This window comes from Haemaphysalis longicornis, unplaced genomic scaffold, assembly GCF_048455015.1.
Source record: "Haemaphysalis longicornis isolate Haplotype H1 unplaced genomic scaffold, Haemaphysalis longicornis Haplotype H1 scaffold_240, whole genome shotgun sequence".
Taxonomy (NCBI): Eukaryota; Metazoa; Arthropoda; class Arachnida; order Ixodida; family Ixodidae; genus Haemaphysalis; species Haemaphysalis longicornis.
In genome coordinates, this window is record NW_027526308.1 from 305,412 (window position 1) to 323,986 (window position 18,575).

General features: G+C 46.7%; 1 long non-coding RNA gene across 1 annotated transcript; it reads left to right on the plus strand.

Annotated features, from left to right (window-relative positions):
* The first annotated feature begins 2,001 nt into the window (after nt 1-2,001).
* On the plus strand, nt 2,002-14,097 carry LOC144172573 (uncharacterized). The gene is made up of 3 exons (XR_013323047.1): nt 2,002-2,044; nt 6,103-6,183; nt 14,032-14,097. It is a non-coding gene; the product is annotated as an uncharacterized LOC144172573 (long non-coding RNA).
* The last annotated feature ends 4,478 nt before the right edge of the window (nt 14,098-18,575 follow it).

An 18,575-nucleotide genomic window follows, 5' to 3' on the forward strand; every position in this document is an offset into this window, starting at 1 on the left:
CGGTATTCTCGTAATTGTCCGTATTTTAAAACGTCCGTTCTGCGCCCATTTTGTTGTGACGTAGTTCCAGTTGTAGGCGGGCTTTGGGTTAACTTTTGCGCAACTGTTCTTGTAAACACATTTTACAGGACTAAACCTATTTTAAATTATCTTTTATGTGTTAATTGTTCCGCCTGCGAACCAGCAACAATGCGACGACAAATCGTCTGCTCCAAAATGTCTGCACCGAATGGCTCCGAGAAGCCGCTGCTATAGCTCCGCTGTGCTTGCATGACGTCACATCCGGGTGTTCGGTTTTAGCCGATGAGGACTTGCTCAAAACGGACACTTTTTAAACGGACACAAAACGGACAAAACACGAGAATACCGCACCAGCTGTAGCTTCGACACGTATATGTATAACCCCCAAATTTAAATGTTTAGCTTCAAAACACTAGATACTCTGGAACGCGCGGAATATTACTCGAGTGCACGTAAGTGCGATGCTTCTCCGAGACAGGTATGCATGTTATCTAACGGCTCAGTACCGCTTCCCCGCTCAAAATTTATGGCAGGCTCGTGTTCATCCCCAGAAAAGTTCGACGAGTTCTCGAAATGGCACGGCTTAGCACTAAGCAGAACAGCTGTTTCTGACTAACAATAGCTCGAAAGAGCTGCGCAAAGTACGTGCTTGCCGGTAAAACAGGCTGTTATTGCTGGAAAAGACTTAAAACGAGAGTGAAAAGAATGAATGGTTTGAAGCGCAATAAAGTAAGATGGAGGCTACAACATAAATTGCGGGACAGTAAGATATTGCCCTGTCTTTAAGAACGTAACAAAAAGGAAGGGCTGAATCTATCTAAAAACAACAATGTCACAGGCGTACGGAAAACTCACTAAGCAGGACACAGATACCGGATAAGCAGTTCGAATGCGAGAAGGGCAGATGGCGATATATCCCGGAAAGGAATAAACAAAATTTCTTTCTTCGGGACCATAAATCTTTTTCGGGAACATGACAATATAGCTAAATAAAACGTGGCACCTGTTTTGCGCGATAAAAAGTAGTGCCCCTCAGTACCGCGAGGGCTTTCCGTATTCCTCAACTGAGTAAAGTAAGGGGCAAGTGAAATTTTGCGCAGTTGTTTAATTTATCAGGATGCTGAAAATCATAACTTTTGTAATAGGTCAGTGGTCATTATGCTGCTCGTACAACAATGGCTCGAAGCATAGTACTCAATATCGAGGAGTTTCAACTGAGAGGATTTGAGTTTCCTGCAGTCAAGTAGAGCTGCTCGAGTGATTCCGTGCCTCCTAGGTATTTCGGGAACCATGTTGTTAAATGATGAAAGGTTATCAGTAATATTGCCATATTTCGGAAGAAACATACAACACAGGTGACAGCGTAAAAACCAACCTAGCCTCTCGTTTTTTCTTACACCGATGGTCTCGAAAAATGTAAAAGAATCAACACTGACTCCAAATTTTCATTTTAGTGATTGTTATGCGATGCGAAATCTAGAGCATTGGGTTATTTTGCGTGAAACGTGAATGAAATAAGCTTGCATGAAGGCTCTTGCAGGTGCACCTCGCAGGTGTAATGTATCATGACCTTGTGGCCGACGTCACCTCAACACTGAGATTAAGTGAAATCGCTCTGTAGGTACATGCAGAAACCTTTCTTCGCAAGGGGGCTGCTAGAGTGCAATTCAACGTCAGTAACGGCTGTTGGATGCTGCGAAAGCATTTTTTATATTTGCGTATGTCAGAACAACGACGCACATTAAATGCGCTGGCCAAAGATATGTTAGGAAGATCACTGTATTAATAACCCGCTTTCACGGGTCTCTGTATGATAGGACGACGGAGAGGCATTTTCAGGACTCAAGTGCCATAATTACGTCTCCCTTTCTGAAAGCTTCGCCTCGACTTCAACAGCATTTATTGAGAACTACACGCAAATTAATATTGCCGCGTTTGTCCCCAAGCCACTCGAACCGCTAACTGTCTTTCTTCTTTTTCAGCGCTGCAGCTGTTTTTCGACAACTGTCCATTTGGCGTTGATGTAAGGCCATCTATTTCTACTCTTTCTGAAAGGTGCCTGGAGTTACTAGTGAGAAATTACCCACCCTATATAACTAAACAGGGAGAAAATAAATTAACCGCGTCGAAGAAATGCAGAAGAATGAAATGTGCAAAAGCACGGCGTTAACTTACTGCTTCCGAACATTTCAGTGTGTAAGTCACAAAGCTGAAACGATGAATAAGTGTTTTAGAACTAAGTCCGCCCTCGAGGAGTCTGGGACGCCATTATTTATCTCGCTGCTTATTAAGGAGGAAAACTCAGGGGCCCAAGTGTGCGAAAATCTGCCGTTGATGTGGTCGTGGGTGCTGTTGTCCGGCGGTAGAAAAATGGCAGCCGATGTAAAGAGTAATTGAAACAAAACCTAACTCCTGCCATTGTGAAATCGGCGGAAACAGCGGAGCTGTGGTTTTCCCGCGCCGGCTCTCACGTCAACGGGCGCTCGCCCGAGAACGGCAGCGCCGCCGCCGCGCAAATTTTATGCTTCACGCGAAAGAATCAGCAGCTAAATGTCAGCGGCAGGGGGCTCCCTCCCCGAGCGGGAGAAGTAACCCCGCCCTGCTAGACCACTGCGCCCTCCATGAGTGGGAATGGGGTTTACGAGCCGTTATCGTTACATTTCAAAGCATGCCTACCGCACTGGACAGAGTAGAGCCGTGGGCTGGAAAATTAATATGCGGAAAACTAACGTAATGATCAATAACCTCGGGACAGCACAGCGGTTTGAGATAGGTGGCGAGGCAGTGGAAGCGGTTTTTTTCCTTTCCTGACATGGCAAGTTTGGCTGCAGAGCCTATACAGTTTATCAGGGGCCGACATGACAACTTTCACTAATAAACGGTCTAGGCTCTGCAGCCACACGTGCCTTGTCAGGAAAGAAAAAAAAGAACAGGTGCTTCATTAATCACCAAAACCAGTACGTGCGCTGTTGTCGCTTACTTGCAAAAAAGCATACGTCGGCCAGGCTGGACGGCGAGTCAACACTCGCCTACGGGAACATTGCAACAAGGTACAGAAAGGCAAAAATAGGAATTTGGGTATTAATTGGCAAAAGTGCGGCAAGTGCGAGCCTATGTACGATGCGTGTTCCGTCGTTTTTCGAGACGCGGATCAGCGCCCGCTAGAGATTGTTGAGGTCGCGGAAATACAGCGGATAGGTGACTGTATCAGTACGACGTCCATATCTTTGAGTTCGAAAAAGCTCTCTTTCACGGATACGCACATTTCACACGTGCGTACCTTGCGAGTGCGTGGGGGGGGGGGGGCTGTGCAGTGACGTGATAAACTTCATAGTCATATGAGCGCGTTGTTCTTCTTTTCTGTTTATATATCCCATGGTTTTTTATTAAAATTCGGTTGTATCACTCGTCCTTGTCTCCCTAGTCCTGTGTTTCCTTTACTGCGCTTAACGGAGTTTTAATGGGTTACCAACTCGCTCCTACCCACACGTTGTTGAACTATATTTCCTCAGCAGCTTGCTCCGATTCCTCATCTTCGGCATATTATTTATGCTAACGACATCATCTTTTGGACATCGGGAGGCAGCGACGCACAGATAGAAGATGTTCTTCAAACGGGGGCTGACATAGTCGTTACAGAAGCCACTGAGGGACGCCTTAAATGCTCCCCAGAAAAGTCCGAACTTCTTGTACTTCCAGCGAAACGAACTGCTCAGTCAACCACCTGAGTAAAAATCTATAGGAGCCACACAAATGTACCGTCAGTACAGAGCATAAAAATCCTAGGGCTCACTATATATAATAGCCGAGCCAACACTCGGCACATAGCCCAGCTCACCTCCCAGGTCAATCAAACGATTGGCCTCATACGCCGAATTACTGTTCGCAACCAGGGGCTAAAAGAAGCCGAGCGAATACAGCTAATCCAAGCTTTTGCAATTAGCCGCATTACTTACTCTTCGCCATACCTTAATCCCTCTCCATGTGAATTATCTAAAATCAATTGTCTTCATCGCAAACTTTATAAACTGCTCTCCAGATACCTCAAAGTACTTCCACTGCCCGACTGGAACAGCTCGGCGTCTATAATACCGCGGAAGAGCTAATTAAAGCTCACCCACATAACCACTTGTCTCGCCTGTGGGAAGCACCTACTGGCCGGCACAATATGAACAGGCTAGGCATCAAAGCCCCAATAATAAGTGACGTGCGTGTCCCCATTCACCAAGAAATTAATGGCTTGCACGTGGGCGCCCACTGCCGCGCAATATGCATCCAGTGCACAATCAGAAGCGAAGAGTACAGCGTGCACGGGCATTGACCAAAAAGTACCCCATCAGGCCAGATACGGTACATATATGTAGACGCTGCTAGTTAGAGACTTCACGAAGCGTGGGGCCATATATGACCCCATGGCACCCCCCATCAATTCTCTCACCATACGTACGCGCCATGCGGCATCGGCGGAAGAGGCGGCCATCGAACTGGCTAGATCATCACATCGGCCGACCACGGCAATTAGAATTTCTGATTGGAAAACGGCCACCAAAAAACTTTTCCAAGGGGACTGTTTCTTCTTTGGCGCTCAAACTTTTCCTTCAAAATCCTTTAACCTCCCAGGTGGAGCTGATCTGGACTCCTGCCCACACAGGGTGGGGGGAAATGGAGCGTTTAACACAGCAGCTCGAGAGCTCACCATCCAAGCAGGACCAAGACTTGTCCTCCTCCATGTAGCCCAGTCGGCTCGCGACAGCCTATTGAGCTTCCACCTTATTTACTGCGCATTACTGCCTTACCCGCCGTCGATACCCGACTGCTCACACGGAACTGACTAACGCCGAGGAGCGACTATGGCGCCTCATGCAGACTAATGCACTACGATGTCGCGCCAGGCTGAATTTAATTTATCCTGCTGTGTCACCCTCACCCAAAATTACTGCATGTCGTGCATAAGACACCATCACTCATCTCATGTGGAACTGCCCCAAGGACCCATTTCCTATAATACGCACTGGCGAGCACTGCAGGAGGCGCTCGGAAGCTCAGACCTGCAGGAAATCTAACGGAACGAGCGGCCGAGATCACCGGCAAGCTGCAGTTGTCGGTCACCAAACCTTAGTAACCAGATTCTACTAAATACAGTTTTTCTCTCTCTTTCTCTCTATCCGACAACGGGAATAATTTTTATCCAATATGCTGCACATGTTATCGTTTCCACCGCTGTTAACCGGTACCCCTCGTGCCCTTGGGTGGCCTAGTGGTTAGGTTTCCGGGGTCACGCCGTACAGGTACCGGGTTAGATGGCCGGGACCTCATTAACCACATTTTTTAGGCTTCTAGGTTATTTGGTGTGACAGACAAAAAAGATTGGCCTTAAACAGCTCTGCTTTTAAAAAGGTGTATCTGCTACCGCAGGCGAAAACATGCTCTTATTCGCCCACTTAAAACAACCGGGGAACTTTTGTCGTCTACGTTTAAAAAACCGAACATAAAATTCCGCTTTCGCACAGTCTTGTCAGCTGTTTTGTTAAAACCTTTTGATAACTGGCGTTGTTATTATTATATCACGCCATATTTTTTTGTGCTTCTGTTGTGAGAATCTACAGGTGGTCCTAATTTCTCGCCGGCGAAGGCATAATTGTTCATTTAAAATAGCTAGCTTAAGAAGTGAGTACGGGAGGCATTACGACCAAGAAGAATAATACAACTGGAATGAAAACAACTCTTTAAACCAAGAAAAATTACACAATTTGGCATCCTCGCAGGGTGGCTGTCTCTTGTTGCAAGTAAAGACACTTGCATAGAATATTTGGACTCCACCCTGGAACTTAGTAGCCCGAATACAGTGTGCGTGTGCTGGATAAATTTGGAAACCCCTTGCCGATTGTTCATATGGCCACAGCGTAATATGTTCAGAATTCCCAATATATGAGATTTCATTGCTTAATCACGGGATCGCACTCCGCCCTAATGTTACGAAAGTTTCCCGGGTACGAAGTCGGAGTAGGTAAGAATGGTCGCCCGAACTTCAGTATCAAAAAGGATTCAGCAGCTTGAGTTGTAACTATTTCTTTTTTGCAGTGTATGCCCAAATCTGCTGAGCGTTCCCTGGAGGGGACAAATATTACAGAAGAGGAAGAAACGGTTCCACTAGGTGACATTGTAAGCATCATTTGTCGTTTTCCTCGAAGTCATTGACAGTTCACTCGGCCAAGTGACAGAATTTATCTCTATGTCAAATCTTTGTAATATTCACTTGTTATTTAGAGTACCGACACACTTTAGAAATATTACGAGTGAGAGATAAAATGCAACTTTTCTCGGATGTAATGTCTACATTTGTGGCACTTGAATACGCGCCGAATGGTCGTTTGATCAAAATACCAGTTAAATATATTAGTTTCTCAAAGAATGATTGAAGAAGTACAATCAGAGAGCTTCGCCGTAGGGATAAATATAAATATAAATGAATCTAAAGTAATGATAAATAAACAACTGAATGCGCACTCTTCAGCATTGATAACGAAGCGCTAGAACAAGTAGAAGAATAGAACACTCGTGGGTAGTAGGTCAGGGCTGATCCCAACCGCGAGGAAGGAAACCGGCACAGAATAGGAATGCGCTGGTAGGCATCACGTGACTCACGTCCGTGTCACCAATCAAGTAATGGAAAAATTCGCAGAGTACAGTAAACCACTTCGCATGCCATTTATAAACTACGAACAACCGTTTGATTCAATAGACACCGCAGCAGTGTTGAAATCGTTAAACGACTAAGAAATACAGGATGCCTGCGTATAAGACTCCTGGACGACATGACGGATGTACGGGCAGGATTATCCGTCACAAGCAAAGCGAAATGTTCCAGATCCGGAAGGGAGTACAACAGGGATATACCATCTCACCGAAATTGTTCGCTGCATATCTGGAAGTGCAACTGAAAAAATGGCAGCATCTCCACTCCGTGGATGATGGCGAGGGTGCGGAGTGCGGGGGCTCAAAATGACATATAAGTTGCACCCCGACCGTCATTCGATTTGAGCCGTGAGTTGCACCTTCATTAGTCCATAAATGAAACTGCACGGCTGAAATCGAATTTCGCTTGGTTTTCGCTTGATGGTGGTGTGCGCACGGATGGACGCGGACGGACGCGGACGGACATTTGTTACAGTCGAGAGAATAAGCCGTTTGACTCTCGGTTACTAACTCACTGCCGCAGCCCAATGGGTAAGACGGCTGACACTAACTCTGTCTGGTCTACTAGACACAGGCTCGAATCCTGCCGGTGCCTGTGCGATTTTTTGCGATTGTGAATTCTATGCGCACGGACGTGGACGGACATTGTGCTGTCCTAAAATATACTCCGCACCTAAAAAGAAACTTGACTGGGAAAACGCAGGGCTACTAATAATTGGAGGATAGTTGAACTTGTAGTGACGGCAACGTAATCTGCCATCAGCCACACTATCATCATCATCATAACCGGCATCCTACCATCATCATAAGCGGTGCGTGGACTGGGGAATCAGAGTTGCTGTAAGAAAGAACACGACTGTGCACCCGGTCGGGCGGATGTCACCGCAGCTCCCCAGTTCCGGCCGGGCCTTACGCACCGACAGTAAATGTAGGACGCCGCAGCTCACCGAGTCGACAGATCCTTCCTGGAAACGCTAAGGATTGCAGAGGATATGGTCTTGCTCAATGAATCTGCAGAACGGTTAGAAAAATGACTGAAGCCTACTACAATGGGAAAGCTGCGCCGTAGGGCTTAAACAAGTATAGATAAATATGAAGCAATGTCAAATAAACAGGGTGAATGCGCTCTTTCTCAGCATGGATAAAGAAACGCTAGAACAAGTAGAAGAAGAAGGCCAGACGGTCAGGGCTGATCACAACCACGAGAAAGAAATCCGGCGAAGAATAGCAATGGGCTGGTGTGCATTCGGGAACCACTCGCAAATTATAAAGAACAAATTCCCTCCTCTCTCCTTGAAAGGAATAGTATATAACCAATGTGCGCTGCCGGTTATGACGCGTGGAGAAGAAATATGGCGTCTTACGAAACAACTGGGAAGTGAAGTAAGCTCGGCCCAGCACTCTTAGGTGCAGGAAACGAGCATAGTGGACCAAGAAGAAAACTCGAGTAGAAGATATCGTAGCTCAAATTAAGAAAAAGAAGTGGACTTGGGGTGGCCGTGTAGGGAGACGAATCGGCAACAGGTGGATGACGAGAGTAAAAGAAAGGACACCGAGAGACGGGAGCAGAAAGAGAGGAGGGCCGTTAACTTTATGGAGAAAATCCGGAGGCAAAGAATGGACTCGGGCTGCGGAAGACAGGAGTGGATGGAGGTCAATGGGAGAGGCCTTTGTCCCGCAGGGGACATAAATAGGCTGTTGTTGACGACTATGATGATGCTGCTGCTGCTGCTGATGATGATGATTATGAGTAAAAGGGGAAGTCAGACGTCAGATGTCAACTGAGATTATAGAACACCTCTAGCCCTGCTGCTATTCTTTCTTGGGCCGCCGCAAGGGCTCCGGTCGGTACCTTCTACTTTAAAGTAAGCAGTTTCTGCGCAAAAAGCTGCAACTGCTGCTGAGTACCTGTGCCCCACCTTGCGGGTGTGCCTAAAATGTTGAATGAAAAACTATCACTCACTGCATTGCCTCAACTTTATTTTTAGTGTCGAGGGCGTGTATCATTCTCCAGTGCAAGCCGCAGACTTCATTCCTTAAAGGAGTAGCGACACAAAATTTCACAGTTGAGATAACTCGATAAAATGCTATGTAAAATGCTATGTAACTATGCTATGTAAATAACTATGTAAAATGCTATGCAAAATCTCCCAGCTAGTTCCAACAGTAGCCGTTCAGTATAACCGTTCTGTTCCAACTGTTCCGTGACAATATTTTAAACCCATTTTAATCTCTGCCCGCATGGTAAAGCCCTGAGCTGGCCAGCATGACATCATCTGCTACTGCTTCAAACTACCGACGTCGAGGTTCCCGTGACGTAGCCGACGCGCTGGCCGCGGTTGGCACGCGCTGCTACACCGTGTGTACACGTCATGGTTTTGGAACTGACATCGCGCTGCCCGGGCAAACGGGGATGGTGTAGACCTCGGCCAGCCTGGGCGAGCGCGTGCGCTCGCTCGCTCGCTCGTTCGCGCGTCCAGGCAGACAGCGGTGCGACAAGAATTGTGACGTCAGGTGCTACCTCTGTCTTGGCGGTTGCTCGGCGTTCGTTCTGGCGAAACTGAAACTGACACGAATAAGCGACGCCGTAAATGATTGTTTACGCTGCGATCGACCGTCTAATGTGCCATTCTATGATTATTGGGCTAATGGGCACCCATAGCAACGAAAAAAACGTAGAACGAAAATTTCGTGTCAGTACTTATTTTAAGGTATTCGTACCTTGACACAATCTAAGTACTCGCATTTTTGAGGACGTTCTCGTAAAAATAAGTTGGCATAGTTAAAACACAGAAAGCTACTTGTTTTCCTCAACCAGAAAATACTCACCCTGACAGCCCACAGAAAATAATGGTTCATGCTTTATCAACCATCCCTGCCTCGTTGTTGCCTTCTCCCACCGTTAGGCCGAGATCAACGATCCGGTTACAGCGCCATGCGGACGACCAATGAACCTTCAAGTTTTGACACGGACCTTCCATAACCCACGGCCCTGTGTTTGTACATAGCTTGAATAGAGTGGAAGCTTTTTTCACCTGTTTCGCAGCTTGAATCTTCGGCAGAAGTCCTGTAGCGGCGGCGAATCCGCTATGTTTCGGCCAGCGCTATGATAGCGTTAAAGAAATGGAAAAAAAAATTCTCAGGGTCTCTTACGCAATATCTAAGACGACTTTAGGGCGAAATTGTGAGTGGCGATGGAATAAAAGAAGGCACATCATTTACGTTGTCGTCCTCTACCTTTTTTCCATTCTCTTTTTGCGCCGCTTAGTCATCTAGGCTGATTAACTGAGTCATCCACTTCAATCGCTTCGTCATTCATTTAAACGACTTCGATAATCACTCGAGTTCACTTTGAATACTCCTAATCCAGTTTAATTCAATTTGTTTCCTCTGAATGCACATTGATATATTTTATTCCACTTAATTATATTTTAATTTGCTCTCGTTAGTCTTCACTCAGACTGTTTCCTTTTAAGTGGCGTTATTTCCCTTAATTGACTGCGATCCATCGCCATTCAAATGTATCCCTTGTTATTCTTTCGGATCTAATTCACTGTGGTTCCCGCTAGTTCACTTTGATTCTTTGTAATTTACATTGATCACTTTTCATCCACTTTGTCACCCTTCATTATACAATCGGTCCTCATTTCATATCCAGTCATGCTTTTATCGGCTATAACTGCAGTTAATTCGCTGGTGAAATCCACAATATTTGGGGTGCAATCGTCGGTGTTAACCACCGATTTCCGCTCAAAGAATTTGACGTTCGGCTGAACGACGAGACATGTAAGCCTTTTACCTAATAAAGCCGCATAGGTAGCGGCTGCTTTAGTAGCATGGCATGTCCGGTGGTCGGAAACGCGGTTCAGTGCAACTCGACCGCCTAGAGCGACAGCATTACCCCCCCAGCGCACAAACAACTCCCCAGAAAGCTGGAGCGACTCCTCCGTGCCCTTTAATCGAACACTTTCCCCCATCCACCAGAAGTCACATTTTGGCTCCTACGTGTTTCTCGGTGCAGTACCGCTTCTGCTTGGCCCCCGGAACACTCTATCATATTGTAGGAGGCTGCGACCAAGCCCCGCTTCCCCGCCGAAATCTCTATCGCACCTATGAGCTTTGGGAGAGAGCCTTGGCCAGGTCCACCATCGAGGATCAGCGTCAGCTGGTCGAGAGGGTTGTGGACGTGGCCCGAGCTCAAGGCGTCCTGGACTAGGGAAGCCACCCCGAAGACTACATTTTATTTGATTTTTCCTCAATAAAGAAAGTTTATTCTCTCTCTCTCTCTCTCGGCCTTTACCAGGCTCCAGGCTGCTTCATTTGCGAGTGCATTCCTTGATGCCGCTAGCTCACATATTCCGACCCTGTTGTCGTCCCGTGATTTTATTCCACCATATTTTAACCATCTGTTTTGCTGTAAACGGTGACCGCCGCTGCCGCTTAACCCCTGAACACAGGCGTGGCCGCGCATCTGCTCACTTTGCTGCAGATGTCGTACAAAGACGATTCTTTCTTTTGCCGCCCCTGACACGCGTAAGTGCCTCTTTTCTCTCTCCGTACCCACCTCTCACGCTCTACTCCTCCTCCTCCCGGCTCGCTCCTCGCAGGATAAACCCGGTGGATGCTCGCTCAAGTATATCCACTGCGTTAGGACGGTGGTTTGGGCTAGTTGGTGCATACCAACTGAAACTGAAGACAGCGCAAAAAGACGGGACAAGAACCGACGACACACGGCGCTGACTAGCAACTGGTTGGTTTATTCCGCGGCTTGCGAAACCAACGCCGCCTGTATTAACATTGCCTGACGCGTCGCGCGCTTTTCAATGGGAAGGGTAGGGACGCTTAGTTCAGGCACTGATCCGCTATGTGGCGCGTGCCGGCGGACATCTCGCCTTACGTCAGCGCTCGCGAGTCGCGAACGCTGCACCCACTTATACGACGTGTGTCTGTCAGCTTGCTTGTTGGGCTTCAAGGGCCGTTTCGCTTACATCTTAGCCGCGACGGGGCGCTAGTTCTGTAGCGCACTGGGGATCTCGTTCAACGTGTCGCTCGCTTCATACTTGCTGCATTTTTCCAAAGATAAAGACCGAGGCGGACTGAAATAGTGTAAGAACATACTGATTGTCGGGTAGATGTATAGCTAACAGAAAAACGATATTTTCGGATGGGGCAGCCATTATTTTACTGGTATTTTTCTTTCTGGAGTATACATAGAAGAAAAAATTGCGTGCAAGTTTTTTGTTCGGGCGCTCACTTCTACGATTACTTTCCAATAATATCACGTGCTTGTAAACTTCAGAAATTTATAGGAAACAAAACGATAAGCAGCTGGGATCCCGCCACGCTGTCCGGGCGCTTCTACAGTACAGTCCTCAATTTTAGAAGTGCGTAGCGATGCGGAGTGCGAACAGCGGGGTCAAAACAATACGTAAATGCGGAGGGGATAGAGGTGGGATGCCCCACTCAGAAAATCTCAGGGCCTGTGATCCGAGTAGATAAGCGCGCAAAGCCGGCATCAGCCTGCGGCAGCGCAAGGGATTTTGCTTCGCGACAAAGGAAGTTTTATCGGTGACAGACCAAGACAGACAGGCATGGTGGAAAACAAGAAGGCGTAAGAGCGCCGCCTCCGGAAAGCTAAACAAACTTTCCACAATTTTGCATAGTTTCCGAGAAGCGGCGCTGGCTGGCGGACACGAAAGCACGCTGGAAGGCTACGGAGCGGGGGAGGGTAGGAGAGAGCAACAGGAGAGTGGCTGCTCGGCCATTTTTCGCTCACGCGTTAGGCAATGTTTATACAGGCGGCGTTGGCGAAACATACCAAAGGAAGGAAGGAAGCCGAGAAGGAAGATACAAAGGAAGTACATCCAACAATAGACAGAAAACACATAATCTATACACGTGAATTGACCAAAAAGATAGCAATGCTGATACAGCGCAGCGATATAACACGTTGCCAGAGGCGCGAGGCAAGGAGAGGCAATCCTGGACGGTGCAGCTTGTTTTTTTTAAACACGAAAGTGTTTTATGTAGGGGTCCACCAAGACCTAACTGACGACATATCCGTCACAGAAAAGACATCGCCAGAAAAACTTCATACCTACTAAATATAAACAGCGACGTGCAAGTTCATGTCGATGCACAATAAATATTCAAGTGCTCCTGTGAACGCACATTTCACATTAGGGTTTTACCGGTTCCTATGGAAGAGGGAACAACCAAATTTTTATGAATACCGATAGCGCATTTCTTTACGTCGTAATTCAACAGAAGCCTTACTAACACAGTCGCCGCCTGCCTTGTGAATTAGGTAAGTTTCGTAAATTTCACGCTCGCGCTGACCCTTATATGTTCGTGGAGCAGGCGTATCGTGCAATCTGGGCGAGCAGCCTGAATTTCAGTGAGCAAGTATATTCAGTTTTCCCCAATTGCTCTGCTTGCTTACCATCTTTTAGAACCTTTCGGTACTGTTCGACTTTGAATCGCTCCACGAGGTGCAGGCTCAACCACGAGCGCTTTTGGTGTTTCTTCGGGCAAAACTTTCCTTTGAACATGCATTTTAGATGCGACGCTCAGAGCATCTCTTGTCGGCGGCCCTGTCCTTCCTGCGTGCGTCCGTTGTTGTCCGCGTGCGTCCGTTGTTGTCCGCAGCCACTCTCCCGCTCTCCTCTCTGATAGCGAACTCTCTCTCACTAGGGGCATTGGATAGGATTGGCTTGGATTGGCTTGACTTGGATTGGATTAAAATGGATTGTGTTGTATTGTGTTGCGTCATAGCCGCGGCAGATGCACTGGCGCCGGCGCGTGCCCTGGTGAGAGCGTGTGCGGCCCAGCGCGCTCTCACTCCGCCAGTGGGCGGCGCTGCGCGCGGTGCTGCGCATGTGTAGTACTCTCTCTCTCTCTCCGTGGTCTCCTCTCCTTCGGGCGCGCTGCGCATATAACCGGTGTGCCGCTCTCCGGCGGCCTTTCGGTCGACGGTTGCTCTCCGCTTGCGCTTGAACCCCCTTCAGCGTCGCATCACACCAGGGTTCCCGCGAGGGGACGTGGGCGTAATTGTTTTTAATTTGCAATACGCAAATTTCAAACAACCATTTCAAACAACCTCGCTACAGTACTTGGGCATGTCCTGCATTGTAGCAAACCCCCGTATAGTTTGACACTGGAGAAAGACAACTGAGCGACTTGCGATGAAGCTAGGCAGCGGGCCTGTGTTTCTACTTTTCTCATGCCTGGTAGGGAACACCGCGACTACGTTGAATGAGAAAACACGGCTGCGTTCCACTCTGAATCTCACAGTACGTGTTCCGCTGATTACAGGGAATGCTCGATGACCTCACTTTTCCTGGGTGCGTATCCGATGCCGAAGACGGCAAGGAATGCGCGGTGAGTATTGCCACTCGTAAACCTAGGAAAGCAAAGTGGAGGATGTGGTAGGTCATTGAAACAGATAAGGAATTTTGAAAGACAGAAAAAAATGGAGAAAAAATGCCCGCCGGGTGGTATCCGAACAACGACTCCCAGAATACGCGTCTGGTGCAATGACCACTACGCTACCGGCGGGGCTATTTTCTCCTCCACTTTCTGGGGTACTTATGTTAAGGCATTTTTGTTTCCTGCACTTGGGGGTGGTCGGCAGTGCCACTCGGACAAACTGGGGTGAAGGGGACCTTCTTTTCAACCCCCGGGCCGTGCCTCGAGTGTCTACGACATGTCGAAAGTGGTCGATCAGCGTTGAACCCCCTGAAGCAACCTTTGGCACCAACACTGGCAGAACAGAGGCCCTCGCTATGCATGTAGCGAATGGTAATAGTAAATGAGCGGCTCCTTGAATTAAGACAGAAATAAGGATTAGCAGTCAAAAAAACCCCGGAAAGCAAAGCGGAGGATGTGGTGGGTCATTGAACGAGATAAGGAATTTCCAAATTCCTTTCGAAATTCCTTTCCAAGTCTTTCCAAATTCCTTATCTGTTTCAAGCGCCAACACTTGCTTCTAACCGAGAATGAACTCACTTGCTTAAAGATGCACGTGTTGGCGCTGGACGGCAACGGCGGATAGAATGAGTGTACTGCGTTGTTACCTTTGCGTTTTTAATCTTTGTTTATCTGCTTTGAAGCTGCTGTTTTACCTTATCCGGCATGATTATAAATGTTTTCTTTATTAATAAACCGTCAGTTGGAAATCAGCGCTTCGTATGTCCCTTTCTTGTCCTTGTGTGTGTTCTTGCTGCGCCGTACCTTAAGTCATGTGGAACTAAATAGCCCAGACTTCAACCTTGCTAAACTCACGGCCTCCGCGATCGGCTGCCGGCGGCGCGCCGCCGGTAGCCGATCGCGGAGGCTGTACTAAACTGAACCCGAACCCAAACTGTCATTATTAGAGCAGGCAGCTGCAGAACGCCGCTTGAAATGAGACAAAAATAACGGTGATCGGTTCGCGACAAACCGTTTTGGTCATTCGTTGTTCGTAATGCGTGAGTCAATGCCATTATGAGCTTTTCTAATGCACGCACCGTCAACTTTGTAATTTCCCCACCCACTTTGCCTCTTCAGATCAGTAAGCACCATCCACTATCTAATCTTGACCACAAAGGGATGAACTGGATCTTGAACTGGAAAGGGATGTGACCAATATTGCAACGGCGTGTCGCTGCTGGCCACGCTTGCAGAGTTCAAGGCTTGTGGGCTAACGTACGGGATAGCGAGGACCCCTGCTAGCTTCGCTAGAGAAAGTGCTACGCGCCATAAGCTAGCCTCTGCGGAATCCGAGGACTCACGCACGCGTTCGGGTACTCACTTGCGGTAGACAGACTCCGGCAGTCCAAAGTGAGGCTTTATTGCCTGGCAGGCAACAGGACTATTGCTTGCGGGGAGACAGTGGCTCCGTTCACTCGCAAGCCGCGGGATTCAGACCTCGATATATGTCATCATGGCCGCGGGAGTGGGAGAGGCATCTTTTGCGAGCGACCAGGACAGACTCTCTTAGCAGAGTCCCGTGGAGCCAACTGGGTTCACCGTCATCGGGGCATTCGGAGTAGGCACTACCCAGCTAACCGATTCACACTAAACTTTTTACACCCTTTTTGGCCGAAAAGGGTGTAAAAACCTTGCCCCATGGCTAACACCTTTAAAAGGTGTTTTCGCAAAAAAAGGGTGTACGGACGAAAAAAGGGTGTAAGAACAAAAAAAAGGTGTTGAGGATGCTCAACACCCTTAAAGGGTGGTGAGGACGCTCAACACCCTAAATAAAGGGTGTTGAGCATCCTCACACCGTTATTTAAAGGTGATGGCATGCGCAGTACCATGGTGTCGCGCATGTCATCACCATAGCCTTGGAGGCTTGCGACCTATCACCAAGGTGTCCTAATGCAATTCATGGCGACAGGTGTATGTCTGGAGGCTCTGTAAGTAAATGAAATGCAACAATTTATGACTAATGCCACAATTTTAAGTTATATATACAGTGATCCCTCGTGGCATCAAACTCGGATATCTTGAAATATCGGTTAACTTGACATGACACACAAAAAAAAACGTAGTAGCCTGAACCAAAAAAGAAGAAATAATAGAACTTCACAATTTCATGCACGTGACGATCACAACATTGGTGCACTAGAGGGACCACTGAAAACCGTTATCAGTGTGCTCACTACACATTAGCATTCAAGTGATACAACTAGACAGAACTGGACCCCCACTACAATTGCAATCATGTTTTCTGGTGGTAGCTTCCAAAAACAATATCCCATGTGATGTGCACCCGTAGAGAACTTGTATTGGTATTTGTCGTCACAACGTTTTTAAAAGGCAGACAATCACATTTATAAGTTCTATTGACCATAAATTGCAAAATTTCTTTTGTGTCAAAAATCTTGAGACTCAAGCCGAATGAAACCACGTTTTCCGAACAAACTTTTACAATCGACAGTAAATGTTGCAACACAAAAAAAGAAACAAGAATGTTTGCAAAATTCTGTGCATGAATCCTGAGACTAAAACTAATTCACAACCATAAACTATGATTGAGGTGTCTATTAATAAACATTTTGGCAACTTCCCTTAAAACTTTACAGCCAAGCACATACCAAATATTAAGATACAAGCAATTATGAACTTCCTTCCCTCCGAATGCAATGAGGTGGACACAGCAGTCTGAACTATAAAGAACATTTATCTTTGACCCATCCTATAGCCGGTATTCATTGAAAAGTTTAGCTGTCAATTTCTTCGTTTGGCAACACTGAAATAGCCACGAACATGGCTGATCGCGCGGATCGTGCCACTGCGGCCGCACGCCGAAGAAAAATATAACACCGACGTGCGTCGCCTGCTCCGTTTCAACCGATTCTCAACAGTGGTGTCATCAAAGTTGTTATTAAAAGCACTCGCGTTGGAGTCAAGGCATTACTTTGCGTTCGGCAGGCTAGAGCTTGGAATGTCCAAACCATATCATGCGCTTAGCACGGACAAGTACCGCCAGAATCCAAGCACACCCTTTAGGGTGCTTGGATTCTTTCGCCGCAGGAGCACCCTTTTCTGCCCAAAATATCATAGGTAGGAGCTTTTCCTGCAAAAGCACCCACCTAAAGGGGTACACAAAGGGTGCATCATCCTCGGTTCACAAATGGCGCTGCAGGTGTGCAGCCACATATGGCACAGTATGACACACAATTACGGTATGAAACATTCGTGCTTTCCAAGCTCCGTTCTATGAGACATTCCATTAAAGCTCAATGTCAGCTGATAATTTACTTGAACTTTTTTACCCACCGATTTTTGAAACATCCATTTATAAAGTCTAATATAACAGCCAAATCGCAGTACAGAAGTTGTACCATTAGAGGATGTTGATTATTCGAAACGGTGTTAAAAATTCAATTTTATGTTCATTTTGCTAAACTGCAGCGCACATCCTTCGAGCTTCACTGCACAGCATAAACGTGTTATGCAGTGAAAACAAGTAGGCGCGCAACAGATCAACTGCACAAAAGTTCTTCGAACCTTAAAACCCTTGGCTTCTCAGCATTTCATCAAACTTCCAATCACGGTAGCTACTCGCAATGTTTAGTGCCTTATTCTTGAGCTGAGCAGAAAAGCTCAATATTAAGGCAGACCAAATACAATATGTATACTTCCCTACGTACTGTGGCTTTATTCTACCCATAAAAGTTGGGTCGCCACTGCCACTTATTTTATTTTATATTATTCTTTTTGCTTCATGAAAAATGACCCCACAAGCAATACCAAGAACTGTAAACATCACAGAACAAAGCATACGAGTTCCCTGGTTGAAATGTGATGACATTGTTGTTATAGCAGTACTTTATCATGAGTCTAGCTTGTGCATGGTGCCTTGCATTATGTCCCTGCTGGTTGATGTGGGGTCATTTTTCGATGTTGCAAATGAAAAGCCAACAGCCAGTGCCCATTAGTTTCGTCTAGTATTACGAGGTGCGTCATGGGAACCATCAAACCCGTCTATAGCCCTTTTTAGAGTTGACTAGAAATAAAATCAGCAATATCATCGATAAAACGTTTAGCATCTTTTTTATTAGCAGCTTTAGTGTTGCTACTTTCCATATTTAGGTTTTTTCTGCTTTTCTTAATGACATTTTTGTTTCGCTGAGAAGGTGCATAACCAATGAAAGCTTTTCTGTAAACCTTTGGTAGCTATGCAATTGTTCGAAAATATTTTACTAAATAAGGCAGCTTAAACTTAGAATACTTGCATTTAGAAACATTAAAATCAATTTAAATTGATCATACATTTCTGGCTGTTTTTACACAAAGCTGCACATGGGATATTAAGTGCACCGCGAGGAGGGCTCTGGATTAGCTTTGGCAACTTTGGGATATTTATTGTG